The sequence below is a fragment of the Lolium rigidum genome, chromosome 2, assembly GCF_022539505.1.
Source record: "Lolium rigidum isolate FL_2022 chromosome 2, APGP_CSIRO_Lrig_0.1, whole genome shotgun sequence".
NCBI lineage: Eukaryota > Viridiplantae > Streptophyta > Magnoliopsida > Poales > Poaceae > Lolium > Lolium rigidum.
In genome coordinates this window covers 95,780,340-95,786,200 of record NC_061509.1, presented here as the reverse complement: position 1 = coordinate 95,786,200, position 5,861 = coordinate 95,780,340, and the positions used below count along the sequence as shown (strand labels likewise).

Here is a 5,861-nt window from a genome sequence, read left to right as displayed (position 1 = left end):
CACCCAAATATATTATTTGCTACTGATCTACAAACTCTAGCAAAAAACTAATCTGCATAGACAGGGAACACATTCACACTCATGTTATGTGAATGCAGAACCCATAATATTATAACTGGTTATATTGAGTTGGGCAACCTTTTTTCATTTTATATTTCTTTTACTCAAGTTCATTTTTAATCTATAGCCAGCCTATTTGCCCCAAGCTTGTGGTCGACATATCACTTTCCTATGCCCATAAGATATACTGATGTCGGTAAAGGTTGAGAAAAGTATTTGTAGAGATATCGAGCAGAGGACAAACCTGGTGAAATTCAGAAACTTAAGTAAATCCAAATGACTAATTACTTGGGCTGCCTACCTCTACATAGTTTTCTTGTCAGGCACCTGAAATTTTCCAGTGGCTGGCAAGCAAGTAACTTTTTTCAGTTCAAAAGGGTGTAACAAATAGAATGTCAGCTAATATTTAACCTTAATTTCCATCTTATGCAGCAATGCATACATAGTTCATAAATAAAATAATATGCAACTAAATCTGAAATTAATGAGCTACCATGGTAATGGAAAAAAGATAGTGGATTACTTCATATTCAAGGCTGATATTGATTTGAGCTGCATTTTATTATTATGGTCTCAATGTATATCACATTTACTAATTAGGCCTCAGTTTTGGTGCTCTGCAAATAAAGAATGATGGAAGTTGAATGGAATTTTGGCAAATTCCGTTTCAAAGCAATGTACAAAATGAGTTCCATGGTGAAAATCCAATGATTACATTCCTGTAAAATTAGTGAATTATGGAGCAAATTAGGGAAAGAAATAACCAAGAATATTAGTTTTTTGCTAGAGTAAAACATAAATATTCAAAACTTTACCTTACCTTTGTTGGTTTGATCTTAATAGCAGCTCATCAGGTTCTTATATCGTCAGAAAGTTCACTTCATGTGTTTTGGGAAGTTTCTTGAATACATCTTCATTGTATTAGGTGCATAGTGCCTTGACAGAAATATAATTTCACACCACTCTGCTCGAAATATCATTGAACTCTAATTAGCCAATCTTTATATCACCAAGAAGAAGGCTTATTAAAGAACGCATGGCTAGTGTAGGCGTTGGTATTGACCAGATTAGATTCAGCCCAGCTTCTGCTTTAATTCAGAGAATGTAAAGTGATAGTTTAGGAGTGTAGGGGAGGTTGCTGGTGAACATCTTAATTTCATGGAAGATTCAGGATTGCAAAGGACATCCTAGAAAATATAATACGCATCTCTGTTGCAGTGATTTTGTGTTGCGATTGTAGGCTACGCAGACCAAATCTTTTTGTCTCCCTGTAGCCCACAATCTGATCTAGAGTATTGATTATCGATGGGCCTACAAAACTGTTATGTTCTACATCACACATCATGAATCCTAAAATTAGTACACTTATGTGTAAGATGACTTCCATCCATTGTCATTTCACCAAGAATGGAAGGTAGCTACTAACTCGACATAAGATGATATAGGACGTGTCAATCTGCTTCCTAAGAAGGTGGCTCGTGCACTGCGCTTTGAGCTAAAATCAGTTCAGCAAGCCCTACAACCTTTGTTTTTAAACTCTGCTCGTACTACTATTTTCACTTTGGAAGCTTAACCATCGAATCAAATTTATCATTGAAAATTTGTTTGTTGCACTTAACGAGCACGAGGTCTGATCTATCCTTTCCTATGACCAATACTACAAAGATAAAATATGGTACCTGGAGTTATGCGAAGGAAGTAGCATATGCTTTGCGGCTAGGTCCTCTAGTGGACAGAAGGTCCTCCATGCTGAGGAAGTGGAGCACCACCCAGATAAGTCATTTCGGAGGTCTCAACGATTTTGGAGTCCATTCGATTACCTGACCTTCTCTGAAGTTCAACTATATATGGGATACAATGGAGCATCAAACCAAATATATAAAAATATATACGTACCTGCATCAAATAACTGGGAGCAAATTAATGCTCAAAACCCAAGTATGATGTAGTTAGAGAAGCCGAAGAAAACTACAGGAGGCGTAGATTGTATGTCCTCACCTGCTGAACTTCGTGGATGTCAATCTAAGATGCTTCCTTTTTTTATCTGATTTTCCATGCAGTAAATGAGAAGATATTTGTATCCTTGTCAACATAAAAATAAATAATGTAACTAAAGTGAAATCACAACAATCCGTGAAGTATATAACCGAAGCACGAAGACAAAACGCATGAAAAAATATGTGTCAATCTGTAATGAAACGAAGCATATTACACATGATGACTGCTAAGGTGGAGGTAGCAGCATCAACAACAATTTCTCTTAGTAGTTAGCAGTAGTTAGTACTGAGATCTACCTAGAACATGGATCGTAAAAGGGATGATTGTTAAAACATATGTAGGCTAGTAGAATCATATCGGGAAATATATTATTCCTCGTGTTGGGAATTAACTATTCTATAATTTATAGAGCTAATAAAGTATATATATTAATATATTATACTATATTTCAAGAATCTTGAGGAGGCGAAGAAAGCATGTGCTCGCTGCAATTGGAACATCAATATTCAGTTACTTTAGTGTTGGCCATGTTCAATGTTTCAGTTATAGTTCTTTCACTGCCATCCTACGAAAAAGGAAAATAAGGTCAAAATAAAAAAGAGAGACCAGCAGGCTTCTTTCGCCTTAACAAATTGAAATAAATAATTTTCAGAGTGCGAGCAAGGATCGAAATGAAAATGCCAATGTGAGACACTAATTCATGTCAATCACCTTACTTCGACTAAAAGCACATACATGGGAAAATTAGTTTAGCAAAACATGGAGTGAATTTTTGAGATAAATATGGGTAGCTAGAACCATGTCATACCATAATGATATCGGTACCAAGCATGCAACTGGCAGTCCAGATATCAAGTTGAAATAACAACTTTACCGTTTGACATAAACCTAAACAACTTACACTATTTGAGGCCAATAAAGTAGCACAACAATTCCTCTACCATATGTCAAAAAAAAAAACAATTCCTCTACCACCGCCCCAATGTCCACTCCTAAGATCGATGAATTAATAGTTGTAACAACATAGCGTGGTACAATCAAAAAATTAACATCAGGATGCCATCTAGAATCATAGTTATTCAAGTATTACTGGCTGAGAAGCATATATAACAAAAGTGGAACGGGCTCAACTAATATATTTTTAAATGCAATGGTCTGGACTGGGTTTAGCTAATCTTTTTAAAGGCAATGGCTTGGACTAACCTTTTAAGTATAGTGACCTGAACTAACTGTTCACTATAGATGTACATTTGTACGTACTGACATTACCTGAATAGTTTCTTAACCAATACCAAGAAAATTGTACCCAGAACAGAGAACTGATGGGACATGTACACGCATAAAGCATAAATGAGAAATAAGCCTAGCTTTGTACTGATGTATATTTTTTGTCACAGGGATCATTTACACATATAAAACATAAATAAGAAATAAGCCTAGCTTTTTAATGTTGTATTTTTGGTCACGGAGATCAAGCTAAAGGGAACTATATATATCATAAAGATCTCGGTGCCTAGCAATAGGGGTAACATAACGATCTTAATCGAACTATCTCTCAAATACAGACCACACGTCCACACCATTGCTCGAGGCATGGCTCGAGGGATACGGACCACACCATTGCATATCGAACCATCTCTCAAATACCTATAGCCAGGGAGAATATATGAATGATACCTTCCCAAAGAGGAAACGTATCATTATATCTTACAGATTGCAAATTTTCTTGCAGAGAGAGAATGCCTCTTAGATCTCCCAAATGGTGAACTGAAGCATCAGATTCCTTCAAAGTAGTTGTTTCCATCGGTACCTCATGTGCAAAATTTCACTACAAAACAACACAAGAATTGGCTCTTCTATTAATTTCTTCTTCTTAACAACACAAGATTAATGACAAGAAGTTCCCGTGTTCAACAAATGGACATACCAGATCGAAATGATGTGCGTCTGCGCCAAGCTCGAACATGCATGTCCTTCTTCCACACACAAAACCGCACGAACAAATATAGGAAGATCTGAGGATTAAATTTGAAAAATCAGATCCAAATTTGTTCTCTGTCATCATAACTCAAGAATGGGCAGCTTGGTCGATTAGACGTTAAGATTATAGGAGTAGGTTGTGCACCAAGTTGCTGGGAATTTAATCATGTTAAATTAATAACAAATTCTTGCTGACCATACCCTGCAAACTAAAATTAGCCAGTGAAGATATACTTAAAGTACATTAAGAACCCCATCTTCAGCAACTAACCTACCAGCAGGAGATGTAGCTCCCCGACGAGTAAGCTAGAATGCTAAAATATGCCATTTTCTTCCGCACAAAGAAGAGAATTGTTTGGATATTGTTAGATGATGATCAAGTGCACATACGGCCAATGGAGTGTAGGTGTGTTGCTATGAAGTGACTTGATATTTTAAACACAACCTATTCAGCCGTGTGTGTATCAATTTCATATATCTGTAGGGGTATCCATACCACTGAAAAATGATAACTCTGCTTCGCACATTTACTTTAACTATGGCCACTACGAAACCGTAAAAATTTAAGGAGCGGAAGGGAGCATCTCTCATACAGGTTGCATTGAGTTCTAAAACTGACTCAAATGCACATGGAATACTTGTGTGGACAGACGCCATATGACAACTGCCTACAATCTCAAACGAGAAATTTAAGTGATGAAATCAGCTGGGCAGAGAGAAAATAGAGAGAAAATAAATACGACATACCTTGTGTGGATCAATGTGATATTGTATGCCTCAGTCGCAGCAAGGTCGAGCAGGGGACTGACGGCGGCAACCTTGAATTAGCCAACTACCGAGTGCACGGTGGCACTTGCCGCTCGGAGGTGTCCGAGGTTGGTGTTGGTACCAGCTGTCGAGGCAGAGGAAGGGGAGGGTCGGCTCCATCGAGCTCTATGGAGAGCTCGATTGTATGTTTTTAACTCCATTACTGAAACATGCTATATCCCCTGCACAACCACATGAAGCTCTTGCTTGTCATCAACAGTGTTTTCCTTGGCATATGATACAATGTTGCTTGTTGGGTTAATTATCAACAAACTTTGCACGATGCACTACCTCCCAAATTTTTTTTAAAAAAAATCATATTCTGCACTATTTCCATCTACTACCAAACTGTTGTTGTCTAACATTGGAACAAAGCAAGATAAGCTACTAAAAAATGTAGAATTATGTATAGAGTTGAGCTAAGACGAGAAGTGACATGGTAAAACCTACTAACCCAGTTCATGGCGTGCAGCCTAGTAGAGGCGACGGCCGCCCCTTACACCACTAGCACGCGAAGCTGCGCGAGCCTGCAACAGCGTCGAGAGCGCCGCCGTGACCGGGGAGATGGCGAGCGCAAACTCATTGCCGGAACCAGACTCCGTCCATAAGAGAGTGGACCCATCCAGCCTCTCTATACCATCTCCAGGAGGATCGGGTACATCAGCCTTCATGTTGCTACGGCCAGAGAAAGAACAGGCCATGACCGCACCAACCTGATGGACCAGATCAAAAATTCAGAATACATGTAAAGAAAAAAGGAAAATAAAAAGAAAATATAATCACCAATAGCGCTTGGTCTAGAAATTGAGTTAGCAGGCAAATCGATTACCAAATTCACATATCAAGGATTGACCACATGGTCTGTTTGGCTCCATCCTCGTGGCACAAGAGATGTCCAACTCCATCAGATTTCACAGACATGGGGAGAGGGCGCCGGCGTGCTTATACTCGATGCATCTATCAGTACAATTGGTTAATTTTTTTAACTGCATCAGATAGGTGGAGAACATTCAACA

The 5,861-nt window shown here is 38.4% G+C and overlaps 2 long non-coding RNA genes across 3 annotated transcripts; both read right to left on the bottom strand.

The window, feature by feature from the left end:
• Nucleotides 1-378: 378 nt before the first annotated feature.
• LOC124686945 lies at nt 379-1,777 on the bottom strand. Of its 2 annotated transcripts, none has more exons than XR_006998016.1 (3): nt 1,740-1,777; nt 881-1,024; nt 379-404 (listed from the first exon to the last, which is right to left on the bottom strand). It is a non-coding gene; the product is annotated as an uncharacterized LOC124686945 (long non-coding RNA). The 2 variants fall into 2 exon arrangements; XR_006998017.1 differs by lacking the exon at nt 379-404 and adding an exon at nt 697-779.
• A 59-nt stretch (nt 1,778-1,836) lies between these two features.
• Nucleotides 1,837-3,880, bottom strand: LOC124686944. Its single transcript, XR_006998015.1, has 3 exons — nt 3,770-3,880; nt 2,059-2,142; nt 1,837-1,956 (listed from the first exon to the last, which is right to left on the bottom strand). It is a non-coding gene; the product is annotated as an uncharacterized LOC124686944 (long non-coding RNA).
• Nucleotides 3,881-5,861: the final 1,981 nt, after the last annotated feature.